Genomic DNA, 24,417 nt, shown 5'->3' on the forward strand with positions numbered 1-24,417 from the left:
ACTTTGCCGTACAATTTAATGCCTTAATTTTTACCGCGCGCAAGAAAACATTTTTTGTATCCAATTTCCCGTAGGGCTGAAGTTCCTCATTGCTACATCAAGATTTGTGACGATGTTCCATAATATTTAAATTTAAACCGTCACAAACAAAGTTCAAAATTTATCCAAATCGTGACGTATTAGGGCGTGGTCAATGTAATGGACTGTTTTCGCGAAAACTCGAAATTATAAATTAAAAAGTAGTAAAAAAAATGTTTTACTCGACAGCCTTTCTTAGATATATAATATTTTCTGATTAAAGTTTTTTTTCCATAAAAAAAAATCTCATATATACGTATTATTTTGGCATGATTCCTACAAAATTTAAGTAAAAAATCAAATACGAGATTCCTTATTAATCAAAATAATAATCTTGAATTGAGTCTTCCGTAAAATTGTTACATGATGCGTGGTAACTTTTTCCTTTCCAGCGCCGAAAAACAGTTTTAAAATTTTGTAAATGTCTTTGTAGGTATATTAATAATAATAAATAAAAACTTTACCAACCACAATTTTATACTATACATTGTTATAAATACAAAATAATAAAAACTAACGTTTACACGGTCGGCCTCATGGTGTAGTGGTCGACGCGTTTGCCTACCATGCAAGAGGTCTGGGGTTCGTTTCCAAAAATAAAACAGTCGCGTTATTTGTAAAATATGAATGGGGGCTAGATTTATAACCGTCTTCTAATTTCTTCTGTATTTAACTAAAATTGTATGTAATTGAAAACGGGGAACTGAATCCCAACCGCCCATGCGCTCTGTAGCTGCAAGACGTGTTGCAATCTATCTCCTGTATTTAACTCAAATTCGATGTAATTGGAAACGGGGAACTGAATCCCAACCACCCATGCGCTCTGTGCTGTAGCTGCAAGACGTGTTGCAATCCAGCTTCTGTATTTAACTAAAATTTGATGTAATTGGAAACGGGAAACTGAATCCCAACCACCCATGCGCTCTGTAGCTGCAAGACGTGTTGCTATCTAGCTTCTGTATTTAACAAAAGTTTTATGCAATTTGAAACGGGGAACTGAATCCCAACCGCCTATACGCTCTGTAGCTGCAAGACGTGTTGCTATCTAGCTTCTGTAATTAAATAAAATTTTATGTAATTGGAAACGGAGAACTGAATCCCAACCGCCCATGCGCTCTGTACCTGCAAGACGTGTTGCAATCTAGCTTCTGTATTTAACTAAAATTTGGTGTAATTGGAAACGGGGAACTGAATCCCAAACGCCCATGCGCTCTGTAGCTGCAAGACGTGTTGCAATCTAGCTGCTGTATTTAACTAAAATTTGATGTAATTGGAAACGGGGAACTGAATCCCAAACGCCCATGCGCTTTGTAGCTACAAGACGTGTTGCAATCTAGCTTCTGTAGTTAACTAAAATTTGATGTAATTGGGAACGGGGAACTGAATCCCAAACGCCCATGCGCTCTGTAGCTGCAAGACGTGTTGCTATCTAGCTTCTGTATTTAAGAAAATTTTTATGTAATTTGAAACGGGGAACTGAATCCCAACCGCCCATACGCTCTGTAGCTGCAAGACGTGTTGGGATGTTTTTTTTGTCCAGTGTCCTTGAGGTGATTTTCATGAAAATTATCCAGAATAAATATAAATAAATAAATGGTGCGTGGTTAAATGGCGAACTTATTGCCAATAGCGATTACTGATAGTCACAATAATTCAGTTTAGCGCGGTTTTTTCCTTTTCCTTTACTAACGTGTATTCATTCCAACAAATAAATAAAAAAAACTTTAATTTAAGAAAAAAATAAGAAAATAAAAACTGTAAATATATTATTATTATTATTATTATTATCATGTGTTATTTGTATATTTCCGCATGTAAAAAATTAAACATTGTATTCTGATGTGTCCTCGGCGCTGTTTACCACAATGAGGGAAAATTATTTTTATTGTTTATAATGTAATTAAAAAATGAAGAAATAAACATGCCAATGTCTAGGCTTCTATATTCCCTTTTCTAAAATGTTTTCATCTCCGTTGTAACATATTAAACTAAGGTAGTAGTTTGACGTGTCGTTTCAGGTTTCAGTTTAGAGTTTCAGTGTAAAAAAAAACCTTGACGCGGAAGGACGTTCCCACGGTTTGCCGGGTAATTCGAAAAAAAACTACCCACCGCCGCCCACGCGTTGTGAAATAATATCGTGTCCATGTTTTCACATTGAAATAAATTAGTAATTATTTTGATATAAGTAAGACTACAATTCGTTTCAAGACCGTGTTCTACCGAGTATTCTGTGGCAAGAGAAAAAAATACTTCAATTTAGCACGCCGTCGGACAGCACAATTAAGGTAGGAAGGTTTGTTATTTATTTCAATCATATCAAAATCAGCATTTCAAGTTAACCACTTAAACATATATTTGAATCATCCTTCGTGAATGCTACTAACAGACAAATCGTCACAATATTTAAATTTCAACAATGTTTTGAGTAATTTCAAATGTTTGTAGACAGGCTTGATTTCCTCCCTCGGCCGAGTAGGTGAAATGGTTCAGCTGGATGATGAGATTCATCCAGCTTTGTTTTTTTAAATTAAAAAAAATACATATATTTGGACCCCTGTATTTAGTAGCCTCACGTGTCATGTACAAGGCTAAGGTACTCGGAAAATCGTTTTGGTTATTCTTGGAAATGGGATCGCTGATTTTGGTTGCAAAGTCCAAGAACAATGGCGCGCCATAACCACTTTCAACGACAATTTGGATGCCTGTTAAGGATATTCCATATTTCCTGCATTCTGCTTTAAGATTATGGCGTTGTAAACTGAAAAATGGGCACTGAAATAACAGATGTTCGATATTCTGTGAAGAAATATCATCGCATGGACAATAGTCATCATTCCTTCATTTAAACCTATGTAGGTAACTTCTCATAGATCCGTATCCGGTAAAAAATTGGGTCGTTTCAAATGTGCTTTGGTGATGAAGACGGAAGTTTGCTGCATCAGCCAGCGCTGGGAAAAACATAATAATGGTTTCAGCTCTTTTAATGCACAAAATTCAACAGGCGAAAGAGTTAGGGAAATGTGGATGCTCAAATATAGGCAGAATGGTGAAGGTTACACAGTGTGTAATGTGGCCACCTAATTATAATTGTCTGGGCTTCCATATCACCGTCTTAAAAATGTTTTCCCTCTCTGTTACAAAAACTTTAATTATTTATATTGTAAGAAAAAGTGTGTCATGTAGTTAGTAAAATAGAGAAAAAAAAGTTTTTCAAATTAGCACCAGTTACTGCAAGCAAAAAATTGCCCAAAATTACTTAAAATGTAGTATTAATAAACTTGATACTGCAAAAAATAAGGTTATAGTAATTATTATAGCCTAAAAGGTTTACTGCGTTTTAGTTCATTTTCAGAAAATCTGATAGCAGCTTCTTCTTTTGAGTATAAGCAGTTTGAAATAAAACGCGCATTGTTTTCTATAGTTGATTCATCAAATCGCAATGTTTAAAAGGAAAAAATCGACGCGTTTATTTTTACAAACAAAAATATTCAAGCTAAAAATGATTGTTAAAAACCGCATTTAAGTATTTTAATAATTTATGGGCTGAAAACTTGACGTAGGTAGGTTTAATTTACAACCTTCCAAATCCGAATCTGAATTTGTTGCGACGGAAGGGGGAAACATTTTTGAGAAGGGAATATGGAAGTGTAGGCACTCACAGGGCTTTTGATCTGCCATTCAATGTTTTATTTTATTTTATTATAATTTGGCAAAGGCGTGGCCTGTGTGTGGGTATACATTTTATTTTAAATTCAAATAAAGACTACTGGAACACAATTTTTTGTCAATAAACACGAGGAAATTATTTTCTATTCATTAAAAAAAGAAGCCATTTCAATCTTCTTTTTTATCCATACTTTCATCTAAAATTTAAATCGAAATAAATTCAAATAACTAATCTCTATCATATTGTCCTTATGAAATGCATGAAATGCCCGGGTCTGGATTTACAATAAGGGATTTGAAGTAAACTATTCAATCTTTGACTAGATCTATTAACATTTGTAGGAAATAGATGTTGGTGCATAAAAACATATTTTAGACAACGCTGGCGATAGATTTCTCGTAGCTTCAAAAATTCAGCTTCCTGAAATAATCGGTTGGAGGTGAATGTCGAATTCGCAACATTTTTTAGATCTTAATAACTCCCCAGGGAGGTAATTCAGCCTGACGACAAACAACTACACAAAACATTGTTAAACCGAACCACCCATGTTATATCCGAATGATTGAATATTATTCGGATATAAAATTAAAATATATCTTTCATGATATATTTATTATTAATTTAGCAAATATTTATATGGGGTAAACCAGGATATTGTCGGCACCCTCCGGTAATTGGCACTCTCTTATTGAAACACAAAAAACATTATTTATGTATTTTTAATATTGAAAACGAAGTACTTAAATTTATAAAGTTTAATTATAATTTTGAAAACTTGCCACAATTAATCGTTGTTATAATGTGCTCTACTAAAGCGTGCGGTAAATCGAAAGTTTCGTAAGATTTTTTTAAGGATAGAAATGTGAGAAACTTAAATTTTCAGCAAGGTTAGTACAAAACTTAACTGTATTATGTTTACCAGTGATTGAACACATGTTTATTAAGCTAATTTTGTATCAAATGTGATTATTTTACTACTACTACTACTACTACCATCACGCCATTTTCCCGTAGGGGTAGGCAGAGAGAATGGACCGCCACACACGTCTATCCTGGCATACACTCCTAGCCTCTTCCACATTCATACATCTTGTCATACATGCCCTTCGGTTCTGTCTGCTTTTGACATGACCAGACTTAAGATTTTGGTTTATCTGATCATGCCACGTCTTCCTTGGTCGTCCTCGTCTAACGTTGCCGTTCATTTTTGCCATATATACTTGTTTTACCATTCTCTCGTCGTCCATTCGTTCTACGTGACCAAACCATCTCAGAGACCCTTTCTTAATCTTATCAATTATACTTTTCTCAGATTTACACTCTCGCCTGATTTCATCATTCGTAACCCTGTCATACATTGATTTCCCACACATTCGTCTAAGAGATCGCATTTCAACCGCGTTCACTCGGCTTTCATCCTTCCTCTGCCAGTTCCATGTTTCACTTCCATACATAAGTGTTGGGACTAAAACTCCGTTGTGCACTGCCAGTTTAGCTTCGATTGACATATTTTTATTAGAAATTACTGTGCTTAGTGCTCCGTTCATTTTGTTGCCCGCATTCACTCTTCTTTCAACATCTTTTTCTACTCTTCCATCTCTTGAAAACATGCTTCCCAGGTACACAAATTCTTCTACTTGCTCGAGACATTCGTTGTAGTAAAATTATCTTTTTTTATGGGTACCAACTATATAATTTTTATTTTACAAAATCGCAGATTGGCACTGCGCCAATAACTAACCCGCTATCGTGTTATTCGTTGATATTTTAATTATTGGCACATGCCAATCAGTATTTTAAATGCATTTTTGATATTTTGTTTGTTTATTATTTGCGACAAATAAAGTAAATTATTTTAGCATTTAATACAAAAAGGATTGGCTTGTATGTAAAAAGAAATACTCCGAAAAAAAATAATTTTTAAGACAAATTTTAAAGGTGCCAATAACTGACAAAATTGCAGTGCCAATCAATAACTAGAGGTGCCAATAAATGGCTGAAATAGTAAATCAATCATCTTTATTTATCTTTAATAATAAGATCCTCTTTGTTTATGCAAATAAAAAAAGTTTACATTCAAATAATGATTGTTCAATTTATAAATGAATATTGACTCAATCAATACGCTTAAAATGCTAATCACTCGTAGTTTTTTCTTATATCTTAGTTGTTTCAACAATATTTTGAGTTTGTCCAAATTTTTGTAGACAAGGACTGGATTCAACTCCCTGAGGAGCTGTTTATATTAACATATTACAACAGAGATGAAGAACATTTAAGAGAAGGTAATATAGAAATCTAGGCATCTACAGGGCTTATGACCTGTAAATGGCTGGTTTAAGTGGCCACTTTATACTCTGTAACATTCACCATTCTGCCCATATTTAAACATCTATACTCCTTCAATTCTTTCATCTGTTGATATTTGTGAATTTCAAGAGCTGAAACCTTTATTTATGCGGGTGAGATTCATCTAATTGAATTATTTCACCTACATACTAGGCAACGCCTGAAAATGTTTTTTTTTCAATTTCTATACTTCTTCATGGACCAGGTGGATTTATCAACAATATTACGAGTTTGTCTAAATTTTTGTAGACAAGGACTGGATTCAACTCCCTGGGGAGCATTTTCTGAGAAACATTTTCAAGCGTTGCCTAGTATGCAGGTGAAATAATTTAATTAGATGAATCTCAACCGCATAAAGAAAGGTTTCAGCTCTTTAACGTCACAAACATCAACAGACGAAAGAATAGAAGGAATATAGATGTTTAAATATAGGCAGAATGGTGAATGTTACACAGTGTGTAAAGTGGCTACTTAAACCAGCCATTGACAGGTCATAAGCCCTGTAGATGCCTAGACTTCTATATTACCTTCTCCTAAATGTTCTTCATCTCTGTTGTAATATGCTAGTTGTTTCAATTAGAATAATTTACGGTATTTTATGATTTATTTAGATTCTTGCCGTGCATTTATGGCACATACATAATTCAGCTTATTTTATTTCCCCGGATTTTTTTCAGGATTTTATAAGACAATTATGTTTAGTCACGCTGAACCGATTAAATGCGGGTTTCCGATTTGATACAGGCGATAATTTTCTGCATAAATATACATATCGCACTCCGTCGGGGGTGGACGTGAGAAGGGCGTTCTTCGGGACCCTGGTATAATATTTTGAGCCTTATAACTCTGGGTTTGCGAAGAATATTTTTTTGCCTTATAAAGAAATCGATTTTGTCTAAATTTAAAAAAAAATCTATTAGAAAATCTGTTTAAAATCATTTTTAAAATATTTTTTTTGGTAAATTTCGGAGTGCATTTACAGACCAACCTCTAAAAAAAATAGTGTTTTTATCACTCGGAGTCGGCTACGATCATGCCTTATCTATTATAATTTTAAAAAATTAATATAAACCCAAAACCAAAAATATGAAATATAATTAAACGAATGTTTTATGGAAAAAATGTTTATTGAAATCGTACGTACATATTTCGCATTTACAGAGCCCGACTGCGACACAAGTTGACGTACCGCTAGACATTTTAGCGAATTTACACGTTTTAGTGCCGCGAAAAGGTCCAGTTTTGCCAGCTTTTTGCAATAATGTTGATTTTCTTCGAAAAAATGTATCTTATCTGTAGTTTTAAATTACTAAGAATTACTTTGGTAATCATTGAATTGGGTTACAAGTTACAATTGTACATTCAGTCATATTGAATTGTGATTTCAAGCAATTTAAAATTTTGATGGCGGGCAAAATTACCTCCACGTTTGCCCGCAATATTATTTGTTGAACTGTCGCTCATATGACGTTCTTGTCTAAGAACTACTTTTTTGAATTATTAATTCAAGGGCAAAATTATCGTTTAAACATATTTTCACAATGGCTAACTAATAAAATATTCGTCTAAAAACAATTGGGCAAATTTACCCGCCGAACTCTATTTGTTTTCATACGAGCAATTTATAGGCCTTGGGGTTGACAAAATCTGGTTGATAACAAATCTTGTTTATTTAAACAAATGTTTTATTTAAGTACACATACCAATAATCCTAGTCTTAATTACCTAAATGACAATTTTTAACACACATTTTTTGAAATGGCAAATACTTATACCTATATTGTGAGATATAATAACTGTTTCAGGAATATAGTTAATGAACAATTAAGAAGGTTAAAACCAGATGACATCAATTTTAAAAATTAATATAAATTATTTCGGAAACTAAGTCCATAGCTACGAAAGTGAAAAAATATCGTTTGAGGATGGATAATAATTGAGGCTGGTTAACTCCAGATGTAATGATAATGATCTAATATAGAAACAAATTGTATACCATGCAAAAAATGAGAAATGCTTCAGAAACTATTAAAAAAAAATATAAGGAATATAAAAACACATTATCAAATAAATTAAGAAAGGCAAAGAATAATTACATTTAATTATCCACAATAACTACAATACTTTCGAAAATCTAAAATACCCATGCGTGCAAAACCTTCATAATAGTTTTAATTTAATTTAAACTAATTATTAAAATTAGAAAGTGAAAACCCTAGCACCTTTTTTCGTTTGGGCAAAATTGACAACCCAGAGGCTCAACTTATGCGGGTTTATTTGCCCATCGTCATAATTCTTGATTTAAGCTACTGACAGCACCTAATATAAACAGGAAAGATCTGAAAACCTTTGTCTATATTATGCAACAAGAAAAACTTCCTTTTTTTTACTTACTTTAAAATATATATATTTTGCACCACAACAGGCCAAGAGGCCCAATTACAGTAGTGAATTATATCACAGAAAACCTAGGCTTGAGAGAAATCACGTTTTTAATTTTTGTGTTCTCACCGGGAATCGAACCCGGAACCTTCCGTGTGTGAGTCAAGCGTCTTGACCACTACACCACGAAGGCTGCCTTTGTCTTTGCTATCGAGCAGTGTATTAAAAAACACAGAGTCGTAATTGGCCCGCAACAAATTACTCGCGCACTTTAGAGACTAAAGCTTCTGAGGGAAGTAAGTGCCATAAATCTACTTTCCTCCTTAATGTACCAAATTTACCGAAATCAAATAGAAATATATTTTTTCAAGGTTGAGCATAGACTAGGCTCTTTGGGCTAAATATCTATGGACGGTTTCGCGGTAGGGGAACAGGGGGCACATTGGTTAGTTTTGTTTTTGACGTCTTGTAGCTCCTGAATTATTGGCGCTAAGATGAACATTTTCCAACATAAGACGAGTAGGTATAGCTACTTACTAATACTATTGTATATTGTACATGCTTCCACAAGCTACATTTTTGGACTTCTTCTTCTTAGTTTTTTTGGCTTTTTTCACCCCTAACTGGGGTGTTCTAGCCAGTGTCAAGTTTAAGATATCTTATTTAAATATTTACACATGTGTTGTTAGTATACATACAAAATAGTGTGTTAGTATTTAATATTACATACATTTCATATAATGTATAACTTATTTACAACTTAATTCCATTTATAACTACATGTTTAAATAAAATTTAAATATCTGTTTATTGGGTGCGAGGTCAGATAGGAACTCAGGATAACAATCATTTATGGGGCATCCAAAGAAAACATGATTCAGATCTTCCTCCTCAAGCTGACATTCGCACATGGCAGAGTCCCGGACATGGATTCTAAACAAATGAGAACTATTGCAACAATGTCCAATGCGCATTCTGCATATAGAAGATGTCTCAAATTTGCTTAGAATCACTTTGGAGAACCAAGGCTATTCTGTTACATTTGGTTTCAATCGGAAAAGGTGTTTTCCCTTGGCTTGGGAGGAGGCTGATGTATATATTTTGCACTTGTGAGCGCTTAAAAAAAAAAAAAAATTAACACTGTGCCCCACATATGGAGCACTATGGATATTCGCTTGGGGCACTGTGGATAGATGTAGGGCACTCTAAATAATGTGATTTAAAGATGTAATAAACTGCACAATCCCATAATATGTTATGTTTTTATTATTTTTAATGTAAGAAAGAACCTTTTGTTTCACAAAAATCAATGTATGACAAGTCATACATTGATTTTTGAATATGAATTAACATAGCAATCAGTCTTAGATATCAGTGTTTAACCTTTCCCTTACTATTTTAAAAACACCCTTGAGTTACGGTGCTGTGTAGTCACTACGCATTAATAAAATAAGAGATTTAAAAAGGGAAAAATGAAATGTTTATAGGGAATGGCTTTAATTAACCATAATTTAATTCAAATATGATAATATTTCCAATCTAACTGCTGAAAACATGAAAAAACCATTGGGTATTGCTAACGACTCGGGCGAAATGTGCACCCGCGCCAACTTTCCGATAGATACTAAGTACTCGTAGCTCGTAGCTAGTACTGGGCTACGTGACTTACTGAGATTATACTTTTGATGATATTTGTAATTTATCCCCGATTTCCGATAAAATGCTTTTTTGAGCCTAATAAGTACTTATTATTTAAAAACAAATTATTTCAGTCGATACGTAAATGTGTAATGGAGGAATACTGAAAATCTAAGCCCAATATTTATTATATATACTAAGATATTATAGTTATTAGACGCAATGTGTAATGGCTACACATCACCGGGGAGGGAGGGTTAAATATGTATATCTCAAGTTTATTTAAATACTTTTATGTGAATGTGTAATGGAAGAATACTAAAAATCTAAACCGAATATTTATTACATTTATAAAGATGTTCCGGACGTGCTGGAAGCGATGGAAGCCACTGAATAAATGTAATTTAATTGTGTATTTTGTAAAGATTTAACTTAGTATAGGGCCTCGGTATATGTAAGAAAGTCAAGTGCCGAATCCCCAGTAAAGACGAGTTGTTTCACTTTTGGATTTGGCCTTGAAAAGAACCGAGGATAAAATATAGCTTAAAAAAGGAATTTATTTGTATCATGTAAAATATTGGATATTTAATTTTGTATTTATTTCTATGCATTTTTTATATGTTGCGCGCCGCGCGACATACTCTCGACTAAACCCGCGCGTGGGCGGATGACGTTAAACTCAAAGTTTGATGGCGCTTTTTGAAATTATTTTTTGGTGGTACTTTTGAGGAATCGTTATATTATTCTTTACTTCCATTTTGTATGCGAGCTGATGAACTTCGATAGTAGTCAGTCCATAAAACATTTGGGAACATGGTATAATATAATCCACCAAAGTTTTTTCTTGACAGTCCGTAAAAATCTTTCTGCTAGCATAATTTGGTATGAACCTTTGGCTCACTTCATTCTGGGTTTTATGATAATTTATGTAGAGTGTGGTGTACGGTATGTCTCGATCTTTTGCAAATGCATATATTTTTTTGCCTTGTCGTACCAACTCAATGGCCTCTTTAATTTTGTATTTTCCAAGTTGTCCAATATTAGTTTTCCGTTCTCGGTTGCGTACCATGTTGTGAGGCAGGAATCTGAACAGAACAAATAGCCTAGGTGAGAAAAGTGCCTGTGGGGAGCTATGGATAAATTATCCATAGTGCCCCCAATTCATTTAACCACTATACCCCACAGAGTCCTTTTGTAAACATATAAAAAAAGTACAAATTTCATTCCCTACATAAATAGCAGTTACTCAATTATCACAGCTTAAAAAAACACTATTTAAGATAAAACAAGTTAAAACATGAAATCATTGAGTAAATTAGGTAAAAACCATTCAGAATCAAGTGTGAAAAAAAAAAGTCAACTTACGATTCACCAAGCAGAGCACACTACTAGCTCAGGAGTTGGGGAATGACTATAACGTTCGTCCATACAAACAAAGCATGTGTTTGTCACCAATAGTTAGTGTGTTTTTATTTATTTATTAACATACACGGCATGCAGTGCATTTTACCTTAAAATAATATAAACATTTCAATATAATGTGAAAAACTAAAAAATCAAAAATAAAAGTGTTATTTTACATAAATACTAAATATATAACACAGCAGTTTTGTATAAAAAAAACATATTTTGATATGAAAATAATTAATAATGTGTGCAAATAAAATTTTAAAAGGAAAATAATTTATGTATATTTTTCTTAAATGGTACAAAATATAAGTATATTAAATACAGTAAAATCATTTTGTATAAAAAAAAAAAAAAATAATAATAATAATGACAATTAAAGTAATTTAAAAAATAAGTAAACACGTAAATATGGTACACAATAGTACCCATTCAAAAGTAAACATAGAAAGCACTATAATCTAAAAAATGTAAATTACCGTTCATCATCTTTGAAATGATTAAATAGCGTTAATTTATATAAGCTATACTTTAAATGAAAAATATCAGCAACGTCGGAATAGTTATTGCCGAGAACATGGAGTCGATTCAGAATAGCATTATACAAGTAAGCGGTACGTGAATTGTTGCAACTAAACGGAGGTACTTTCTGAGTCATTCGTCCAGGAACCTTGAAGTTAATGAGCGCTAATAGATTTGGGCAGTCCCATGTGAAGTTGACAAATTCAATAACTCTATAATTTTTCTTCTCTCAGTTAGTTTCAACAAGTTCAGAGTATTTAATAGGAAATCATAGTTAATCAATTCACATCTTATTCAGAGTTTAAAATTAACGTATCTTAAAAATTTATTTTGAACTCTTTCAAGAGTATATTGGTGTGAACTATAATACGGAGTCCATATAGTTAAGTTGTATTTCAATTGGCTCCTAACTAAAGCTGTATACATCAATTTCAAAGTATTAATATTTTTTAAGTCCTTTGTCACTCGCAAAATAAATCCTAACATTTCAAAGGATTTATTAGCCCTGCAGTTTATGTGACTGATGAAAGACAACATTTGATCAAAAATGACACCGCTCTTCAGAAACAGAAATTAGTTTATTGTTCCCAATCGAATAATCAAATATGATAGGATTATATCTAGAGCAGGATGATGTCGATCTGGTGCAAAAACAACATCTAGTGATTCACATACAGATGTAGATATATCATAACAAAATACTAAGTCTAATGTACGATTATTTTTATTTTTTACATAATTTTGAAACTTAGATACAAAGACATATCAATTATTTCTCTTTCAACATCTGTTACGATATTATTATTAATGACCTCTGTAGATTCAGTATTTATTGTGTCCCACATAACATTTGGAAGATTACCAGACACCAATTATGAGAAATTTGGCATCAGGATAGGAAAATTACTATTTACTATGATTTTGGTAAACAGTTAGGTGAGATAACGATGGAATATAAACACAACCAATCACTATTTTCAACTTGTTTAAATTGATTAGAACAAAAAGATGTTCAACATTATTATTTATTTTATTTATTTATTTAATTTTACAATACGCCCAAGGGGCATTTACAAAAAATATACAGTTAAGTACAAACATAGTGCGTAAAAATTTGAAAGATTAACAATGCTTTTTTGTATACATTTAGAAACAATAAGAATCATACTGCCATGCAAAATAAAAAGTGAAACTTTACGTAGTAAAAAAGAAAAAAATAATTTTATATGGATATAATAAAAGTAATTGAATTAAAAAGCAAATTGTAAATAACTTGTAAAGAATTCAAACAAAAAAATAAATACATTTTCATATACTTATAAGTATAAAAAAAAATGGTATCAACAAATTATTGTTAAAAACAAATAATGAAAATTAGTTAACAGTAAGTATATATGTGAAAATAATATAATATACGGTACACAAAAATATTTGATGAATTAATATCAGAAAGAGATAAGATAATAATAATAATAAAACACATCAAAAACAGAGAAAGAATTGTATGAAAAAAAAAGTTTTATTACGACATTAATAATTTGTTTCAAACAGTTCATTTAAGAACGTTTTAAAATTGATAATTGTCGTATTAAAAATGTCTATTTGACAAGTAAATTTGTTGGCTAAGGAATGTAAACGCGGAATCGGAGAGTGTCGTGCATAGTTAGTACCCACGTATGTACTCGTAGTTGCAAACAACTCCGTACTTCTAGTGACTCGATTAGGTATTTTGAAGTTAATGAGATTCAGGAGTTCACAACAATCGAGCTCCGAATTAAAAATTTTAAATAAAAAAAGGAGGTCATTTATTTTTCTACGATCTTCTAATAAAATTAAATTTAAAGTGTCTAATAAATACGTGTAATTTATGTTATCTAAGGGAATATTCAATTTAAAATTTACAAATCTCAAATACTTTTTTTGAATTCTCTCTATGTTCCTAATGTGTAATTTATACAGAGGAGACCACACAATGGAATTATATTCTAACTGACTGCGAACTAGTGCTACATACAAAATATTTATTACTTTAAGTGAATTAAAATCTTTGACAGTGTGAAGCAGGAAACCTAATGTTTTCATGCTTTTGTTCGTTATGTTGTTAATATGATTAACGAAATCTAATTTTACATCAAACACTATACCCAGGTCTCTTATTTCGCTCACTCTTTCGAGCAGTATATCGTTTATAGTGCATTCATACATAATAGGGTTTTTTTTACGACAGAAAGTAATTGATTTGCACTTACTTACATTCAAAAACAAATTATTTTGTATGCACCAACTATTTAGTTTATTTAAGTTTAACAATCATTAACATTTGATATTTCCTTTTATATTTTTATGTCGTCTGCAAACAAGACAACTTCTACATCCTCAAAAATGGAAACAATGTCATTTATGAAAATTAAAAACAGTACTATTATGCACAATCTTAAGTCTTCTGGATATTAAACTCTTATGGACAGCCAGCAAAACACCACCTCCTCTTGTTTTGTGACTAGTGTCATTATTGCTATCGAAGCGATACATGTTGTGATTTGTGACTGTTTATATTAACATATTACAACAGAGATGAAGAACATTTAAGAGAAGGTAATACAGTAATACAAGGTAATACAATCTTTAACTTCACAAACATCAACAGATGAAAGAATTGAAGGAATATAGATGTTCAAATATAGGCAGAATGGTGAATGTTACACAGTGTGTAAAGTGGCCACTTAAACCAGCCATTGACAGGTCATAAGCCCTGTAGATGCCTAGAACTCTGTATTACCTTCTCTTAAATGTTCTTCATCTCTGTTGTAATATGTTAATATAAACAGCTCCCCAGGGAGTTGAATCCAGTCCTTGTCTAGAAAAATTTGGACAAACTCAAAATATTGTTCATATAAATATGATGTGGCAAATGGAATGAAAATTTTTAAAGCTTTCGAAGTTAAATTAAGATATACATTTTGAATCGCTAACCAAAACTCCACCAAATCGGAACTGGTGAATCTAGTTTTGAGGCTGTTGTCGCAAGAAAGTTCAATGAGACACTCTTGCTCTTGCGTTGTGAATCCTGGCGGAGCTTGTGCACGAAATAGAAATTGTTGCTTTATTGGTACCCGCAAATATTTGTGGTTTCGGATAATGATAAAGGATCGACTCACGGCGCCCCCCTTTATTTTTGTTAGGGGTTTAATGTTTAATTTCAATGATTTTCTTTTTACTGTTACATATCGGGGGCTTAGGGTCATAAGGGCGAAACTACAAAAAATGCTGTTTTGTGTTAAGTACTAATCTGATATCCAAACAAAATACCTAGATAAATTTGTGTGAAACTACAAATGAAGCGTTTTGTTTAAAGTCAGAAGAATAAAACACCTTTTACATCATTTTGTTAATTTACTAATGTAAGCGCAAGTTAGGGTCATATAGACGAAAGCGTAGTTTCATATTTTTGTCTCTAAAACATTTTATGCTCTATTAACTGTATTTTTTATTTTCTTTATTTGTTGCCCTTAAAAGACAGTATTATTTATATAATTTTTTGAAAACTGTTTTATCATTTATCTCAAAACTGTGTTTTTGTAGTTTCGCCCTTATGACCCTTAACCCCCGATATATGGTGCCAGTTTTGAAAGCGAAATATTAAATTCGAAAGCGTTCAAATTTAATTTTTATTTTAAATAGTTGAAAATATTCCGAAAAATACAGAGATATCAAATAAGTAATAACGCAGGAAAAACTCTATTAATTTAGATTTTTTCAATGTTCTGGGTGATTTATGGCTAGGGGCGGCTACCTCTCTCCTATACATCGCGGAAATACCATCTTACAGTACTAAAATTATACATTAATTTACCAATACTGTTGCTATGTGCATAGTGAAAACCTAAAACAATGTATTCAAATAAAGTTGGCCGGTTCTTCCATCTTTCTTCCATCCCGTCAACCTTTTGTTTTAAGAGAGCAAAATTTTACGTTGTGATTAGTGCATGCCCCACTTGGGCTACATGTGACTACGGTATACCTACGTTTTTTGTAAAGAAATATGTTTGTTTTAAAAATAAAACCCTAAATGTTTGTACGTATTTTGACGATTCAGTGTAGTTAATAAATTGAGATTTTTGTGGCTGCATTTTTTGAGTTGCAAGTTTAAAAAAAAAAATTCTCGCATAGACACGCACAGTGTTGTGTCTAAATGTGAATCTGATAATCAAGAACAGTCTCTGTTTTTAAGTAATTAATAATTTAATAGTTTACTTTTAAATATGCTGTTTACCGAACATAGTATTTATTTACTGAGCAAACTTTTTTATACTTTCAAACTTTTGAAAGCTAATTGAATTCCATTAAGTTAGTTTTTACTTGAAAAGCTGTTTGAAGTGTGGTATCACTTTGCAAACTGCTTGGTAAATTAACTGTATAATATAATTCTGCGGGGCGCACCAAAACACCTCGCGGGCCGCTGATTGCCGACCGCTGCATTAGACAATCACTTACTTTTAAGTTTGAATGAAGAACTTCAGTCCCGCGAGAAATTGGATGCAAAAAATGATTTTTTATGCGCGGTAAAAATTAAAGCATTGAATTGTATGGCAAAGTTTCTTAAAAATGTATGAAAAAAAAATATTCATAAAAACGTACTTTGAACGACATCACTAATTCATATTAATCAACCAGTGATAAGAGAGTTGTGAGAGATTTTCAGTTTACTTACCGTTAGCGAACCAATCGGAAAAACCGACCGAGAAGAAGCCGAAGAGAACTTGAGATGTCACATGCGCAGTAATTTCAAAAATACAAAACTTTAAAAAATCATAGCGCTGATAATGCGATACATAAAAAATTAAAAAAAAATTTTTTTGGTCTAGTTTAATAGTCTATTAACAAATGAAAAAAAATCATTGAACTTCCTCATTATGTCGATTTTCCAAATGTCATTTTAGAAATCTGAAAAAAACGGGCGATTTTTTTATGCTAAAGCAGGTTAGAGTGAATACAAATGTGTATAGCCAGGTACTGTAGGGAATTAAAATGAAATAATTCATCAAATATTTTACTGAATAACACTACACCACGCCAATGCTTTTGCCCGAACCATCTGGCTCTCAGTTATTATTTATTATCTTACTGTCTTTAAACAGCCCCATCTGTTGAACAGAATAATGTTAAGCTGTCATTGGAACTATCGTTGCTAATATTCTTTTCTCTTTTACCACAGATGGCGCTAGTGAATGAAATAATAATAAATTTAATAAACACAAAACAGGTTTTTTTCTTCACGTTAAGTAAGTTAACATAAATATTAATTCTATGCACTGCGAGACATGCATATTCAATATGGATATTATTTTGATTTATTTATTTATACGCCCTACAGGCTTTTACATTTATTAGTAATACATTCAAGTGCAGGGTATACAGAAAGATATTTAATACTTCACAAGAATACATTATATAATTGAATTAACAATGTATCCTCACAGGGAAAACCCGTGCGAGGAAGACATTTTACAATTTCTGTTAAGTGTGATTATTTAGTTTTCACATAGTGAATTGTTTTTGACTTTTTACATAGATATACAAAAAATCATTTATTTCAAATACAGACACGTTGTTACAAATCTCAACTAAGTGTAGATAGCTTGGTTTATAGGAATTATAGAGTTACCATAGTTTTCAGGTTAGTTGCATTTCTGTCCATTAATATATTTTTTATTTTCTGCTTGAATTTTGAGTATTTTGATATGTCCCGAACATTTTTTGGCAGACTGTTAAAGGATTTAAGTCAATGATATAAGTGGGAATATTGATCATATGTGTAACGTACACATTATTACAATGCGCGCTAGTTCGTCAACCGCGTCTGCCGCAGTCAGGCTTCCCGGCGTAAACGAGAAGCCACCCTCCCAGACAGAGTCAAAGACAAAGTCGGAAAGTAGGGGCACAACTGCGCCGACCGCAAGTCAACCTCGATAGCCCTGAAAAGGACTTTCTATCCGGTTCGAGTGGTGTAGAGAGGCGAAGGCAGTCAGCTGGCAGGGCGGAGCAAAGTGCTGGAAGGCTGAAACTAAAACTAAATAAAACACATGTAAACTGTTCAGAGTTAGGAACTCAACTGATTTATTGTGGCAAAATACACGCCTTATAAAAAGGTGCTTGTCGAGCTCCGCGAGCCAGCCGTACTACTCGCACGTAAATACGGGCGCATAATGCCCGTACGAGCTATTTCACCGGCAGCCGCGACGCGCGCAACATGGCAAACATACTACAGTGGCCCTTTTTAGGGCTTTATTTACATACATCCACATAATCATATTTCTCAGGCTATATTTGCCGCGGTATAACTGAGGCCAGGCTCGAAAGCGAATCATTTATCTTTATTGGGAGCCTAGCACTCGGTCAACAAATACCGGGATTCCTAGCTGCAGTTGATCATATTTATTTTTATACATTGTTTACGTCCGGAACAATGTGATTTTCTCATTCTCGGTACCGGCTGCAGGTCTTCAATGGCTTCCGGGTTGCTATATTTTTAGCTTTGGTTTTGGTCTCGTGTTTGTACCAATAACATAGTAAAACCAGATTAAAAATTTAAAGAACATCCATAACAGCCGCTGTTTCAAACACATCTACTGAATTAGTGGCAATTGGCAGCTTTAGCATTGCCTTAATGATTCCTTTTTGAGCTACTTTTAGGGGATTTAGTGCAGTTTTAGATGCTGATCCCCAATTTATAATCCCATACAGTATTATACTTTGACATAGCGCAAAGTAGACAGTTCTTAAGCTTTGAATATTAAGTACATTTCTCAAATTGTATAATAAGTGCGCAAGTTTATTTATTCGGTTTGCGGTTACATCGATATGTTCTTTCCATCTGAGGAGCAGATCAATGGTAATTCCCAGATATTTTATGGAGTTTGTCATTTCTATTACTGGGCATGCGCATACCAGATTATTGCATTTTTCTTCGTGCAGCTTCATCTTAAGTTCTTTGGCAGGCTGTCTTGTTTTGTAATATAAAAAGTTATACATTTTGTTTTATCAGTATAAAGTGTCAAAGAATTTCTATCGAACAATTTTTTAACACATTTTAATGCATTTTCCGTCTTGTTAAATACTTCTAACCATGTGTTTTGTGCAAGTATAAGTACAGTATCACCTGCAAAACATGTCAAGTGGTAAAAACATATTTAAACATACACATACGCACATATACATGTGTAACCGACCCGTTACAGGGGGGGGTGGCGGCTTCGTCTCCCTGGTTCCACTCAATCGGCCCACCCGGCGTAAATGGGGGGCCTGAGCCCGGCGCACCGAGAAAGCACTGACCGCTAGTCAACCTCAGCAGCCCTGAAAAGCACAAAAAAAGGAGTGAGGCCCTGAATATGTGCGAACATTTTGCAATGCGCAATGTGGCTCTTCATAATGGCCAATGTTGACAAAGCTATTATACAAAAATCACTTATTTAAATATTTCAAATAAATATGAGAAGTAAGAATTGATTTAGCATAGTATTTTCATAATTATGACACTTTTAAGAAACCCTTCACAAAGCATGAAATTTCACAAAAATGGGCTGGGCACAGGGTAAATTCTATGTGTATTCGGCCGGTACCAAAGTATTAAAACAATAACGTCAAACTCACTAGGAAAGTTTGACATACTTCTAATGTTTTGGTGGATAATTCTTAAATTATATTTATTCCAGTCATAATTCCTCAATTTCGAAGTGTCATCAATAATTGTATTATTGTGTTCATAAGGTGGATTTTCCAAAATATCCGAATAATCCATCATAGTGACATTATAGTTATTTAAAGTACTTATATATTCTAAATTAATAATAAAATAAGAGAAATTGCACACACCATTACATAACACACTGTGTTATAGCTAATTATAAATAAAAAAAAACAAACAAAATCAATTAATTAACGCAATGTAATTATTATAATGAATTGTAAATTATAGCTTTGTGTATATATTCATTTTAATAAATACCCTTTAAGTTACCATTTAAAGTTACATAATCATGCTTTATACTATTAAACATAGAGCATAAAAGTAAATCATATGAATCAAAATTAAAAAGGGTACCTACACAAGAACTGTTCTTTTTTTCTTTGCTTATACTTTACTTTTAGGCATTTTTTATATCTAATTTAGTTAATTTAAAACATTTAAGTTTGTAAGTGAAAATTCTTGATGGAAGTTCATTGTAATTTATTATATAAATAAAACACGAGTGATACTTTAATCCACAAATTTGGAATATCCAGTGACCGGTTTCATCGCTTTCGCGACATCTTCGAGACTGGTATATTTATTAAAAAGTTAAATGTATTTATACAGAACAGAGGTAAGGATACATAATTCAAAGTTATATGTAAGTAAATTAAATAAAGTTATTTTTATCTTAAGGATCATTATCGACAAATTTTCTATGGGTTAACTAATGAATGGATATAATGTTATTTTAATGAGTTTAAGTATTTTATTTAATTGTTGGTGTCCCATCCTTCGTGAGTGTGGTTTTGTAATGATTTCTGAAAAACAAGGGGTAAAAAGTCATTAGTAAAATTATATTACAATGGGTAAAGTAATGGAGAATGTACATGTGTTATCTGTTCATTAAGTAATTCTACGTCGGGTTTATTTTTTAATCTATTAATTTCGAGAATTTCTAATTTGTCAAGTTTATGGCCTTTGGGTGCAATATGAATTATTTTTACATTATTTTTTAATTCGAAGGAATGTTTGTTTTCTATTAAATGATTGGCAAAATTTGAATTACCTTTATTATTAGACCATGACTGTATGTGCTCTTTTATGCGTGTTTTAAAGGCTCTACCCGTTTGGCCTACGTAGCATGTATTTTTACAGTCGTTACAATTAAGAAGGTAAGTTCCTGAGTTGGAAAACTTATCTTTTTTGTCTTTAGTATTTACCAACAAATTAGCTAAGGAATTATTATTGTAAAAGGCTGCAGTGCATTTATTTTTATTTATTATTTGTCCAATTTTATCACTAGTTTTTCCAATATACGAAAGTTTTGCCCACCGCTTTCGGTCTTTATTATTATTATTGTTTTTTGGTGTCAAACTTTGGGTTAATTTATTGTTTACGAGACGCTTTTGTTTCTTTCTTATTAGGTTATCAACTAGTGTATTGTTATATCCGTTATTTATCGCGATAGATTTAATTATGTTTAACTCATTGTTATAATTATGTTTGTTAAGCGGTACGAATAACAGTCTATGAATTAAGGAGTGAAATACAGACAATTTATGTGAAATATGATGTCGCGAATTATTATGTATAATGTTATCACTCTACGTTGGTTTCCTAAAAATATTGAAATGCATTTTGTTTGATTCTATATTTAACGTTAAGTCTAAGAAGTTGAGTTTTTCCCCTCCTAACTCCATTGTAAATTGGATTGACTTATTAATTTAAGGTTAAATAATAAATATCTTTTATTTGTTTTACCCATAATGTTAATTAAATTTATTATCCTAAATAATTCACTCTGCCATCTATTGGTGATTTATTGAATCAATTATTACTTGCAAGTTTTATTGTTTTAAATTCTAACATTCAATATAAAAATATTTACATAGGTACTTAGTACTTACATAGCATATTTACAAGTTACAAGCACAGACTAGTTACAAGTAAGAATTATGTTTTATAAAATACTGTTTGTTTTATTAGCATAAAGTAAAAAGTAAATTTGTTGTTATATTTCGATTGAGAGAGTGTGTTAATGACACAGTGCAGTGTTTAGTTAAATTTCCAATAGTGTGTGCAATTATAACATTTTTAGGTTATACTAACTTGGTTTTAATTTCTTCAACGTGGTTTATTATAAGTATTTTGTCGTTTTCCGACTTTCTTACTAATATTTTAGCGTCTTTGAACCATACAAACTTGTATATTTTTTTCTCGCCCTGCTTTTAGTCTCGAATAACACGTATTTGAAGTATGGTGTGAGAACTTCACTTACATAAAGTGGAGTAGAAGAAGTAGCTGGCATTTTTTCTATTTTCTAGCAGCGGGTCTCTCTTTTTTACTTCTCGAAACAGAAGAATGAGTTTTTTTGGTTCTCCCGGTCGGCTCTCCTGGATTCTGTACGCTTTTTTGACATGTTCCTCTATTTTGACTCCTAAAGAAGATGCAATTCTTATTGCTGCTTCTACCGGTGGCTCCCCCTGAATCTCACTATCCCCTGCAATTTCCAATTGGTCTGTTTTGGTCCATTGTTCACATTCAGCCACTTTTGCCTCCAGTTGACTTATTTTAGTTTATTTTCTTTGTTTTCATTTTTAAGAATATTTACGTACTTTTGAATGTCTTTTATTAGTTTTATTTCTCTTGCCATTTCATTAAATTGTTTCGATAGGAATGACATTGCTTTTGTCATTTCCTCGTATCCTATTGTCATCTTTCTTACATCTTCTTGTAGCTGTGAAATAGCGTTCGCCACTTCCACATTTGTTGAGAAGAATGGTTATGTACATTATTGGTTAACCTCGTTGATGTCCTTTTTTGGCGGCATATTTGTATTTATTATAAATTGTTTGAAAAAAAAAACTGTTTTTTTTTTTCACTATTCTGAACTTAAATAACTTTATTGAATATTAAGCACCGACTCTTTTCTTGGTATCAATCCTTTTTTTGCGTTTTTAAGTATATCGGAAGTGATTTTTCAATATTTAATTGTCTAGTATAAATTTAATGATCTTTCAAAATGACAGGTTATTGTTGTATGGTACACAATTTGTTTCTATATTAGATCATTTTCATCATATCTGGAGTTAACCAGTCTCCACCCACCCTCAAACGATATTTTTTCACTTTCGTAGCTATGAACTTAGAATCCGAAATAATTTATATTAATTTTTAAAATTGATGTCGTCTATTTTAAACCTTCTTAGTTGTTCGTTAATTATATTACTGAAACAGATATTATTTCTCACAACATAGGAATAAGTATTTGCCATTTCGAAAAATGTATGTACCTACCTGATATTAAAAAATGTAATTTAGGTAATTAAGACTGTAACAGACGCGGCGGATCACTGGCTTCCGTAGCAATCGCGCCAGTCACAAGAACTGTATACTGTAGGTGCTGATGTCAAAGCAGAGTGGCCGGGCGTAGGCGGGCCTCGGCCGACGAACGATAAGCTCCGGGGGAGGTATCGCTGCCTAGAGATCCCTTGCGGGGTCGCTAGTGAGTAGCACTGGCGGCCGCAATCCTGAAGCAGGCAACCGGGCTGTAAGGCCGGTATCTCTCCGTCGGCGGGAACGGCGGGGTGTGTTCCGGGGAAGTAGCCAAGGGTCCAAATTATCCGGGGTCCAAAATCCAATCCAAAGAGTATCCGAGTTCCAAGTCCAGGGGTAGCGGCGGTCGAATATTGCAGGTGGCGGCGAGGTCCGGTTGAAGCGAGGCAGGGAGACGAGGTGGAGATTAAAAGCCCTTAGGAGTATGACGATTTGACTGATTTATTATTTGCCCGGCGGGGCTATATATACAATAAATTTTGTCATGCGGCGGCGATGCTAGGCCAATAGCGGGCGGTACTAGGCTGACCAATCACGCTGCGAGAGACAGAATAATGAATAATTTTCTCTAATACACATGTAACGTACGCGTTACCACGATGAAAGTTTCGCCGGTTCGTCACCCGCGTCTGCCGCAGTCAAGCTTCCCGGCGTAAGTGGGAAGCCGCCCTCCCAGACAGAGCCAAAGACAAAGTCGGAAGGTAGGAGCACAGCTGCGCCGACCGCAAGTCAACCTCAATAGCCCTGAAAAGGACTTTCCACCCGGTCCAAGTGGTGCAGAGAGGCGAAGGCAGTCAGCAGGCAGAGCGGAGCGAAGAGCGAAGTGCAGGAAGGCGAACAGGACGGAGAACGGAATAAAACACGTGTGAACTGTTCAGAGTTAGGAACTCAACTGATTTAATATTTCTAATTGACCGCCTTATAAAGCGGTGCGCGTCGGGCTCCGTGAGTCGGCCATCCCACCCGCGCCGGCTGCCTCGGAGTGGTGGGGGTAATCTTTCCCCGCCACTCGCTACATGCCGCCGGCCGCAGGTGGCGTAAATACGGGCGCTCAATGCCCGTACGGGCCATTTCGTCGGCAGCCGCGACGCGCGCAACATGACATTTACATAATATATCTTTATACATTTTATTTATTTTAACCTAGCTATTTTTCCCCGGTAATACTGAGGCCAGGCTCGAAAGTGACCATTTTATCTTTATTGAGAGCCCAGCCATCAGTTCTATACATTTACCGGGGATCCTTTCTAATTATTGTATTATTTTAATTTATTCGATTTTACGCGTCCGGAACAACACAGTAAAT

This window comes from Micrasema longulum, unplaced genomic scaffold, assembly GCF_059751315.1.
Source record: "Micrasema longulum isolate JH-2025_06_02 unplaced genomic scaffold, ASM5975131v1 h1tg001117l, whole genome shotgun sequence".
In the NCBI taxonomy this organism is placed as follows: domain Eukaryota; kingdom Metazoa; phylum Arthropoda; class Insecta; order Trichoptera; family Brachycentridae; genus Micrasema; species Micrasema longulum.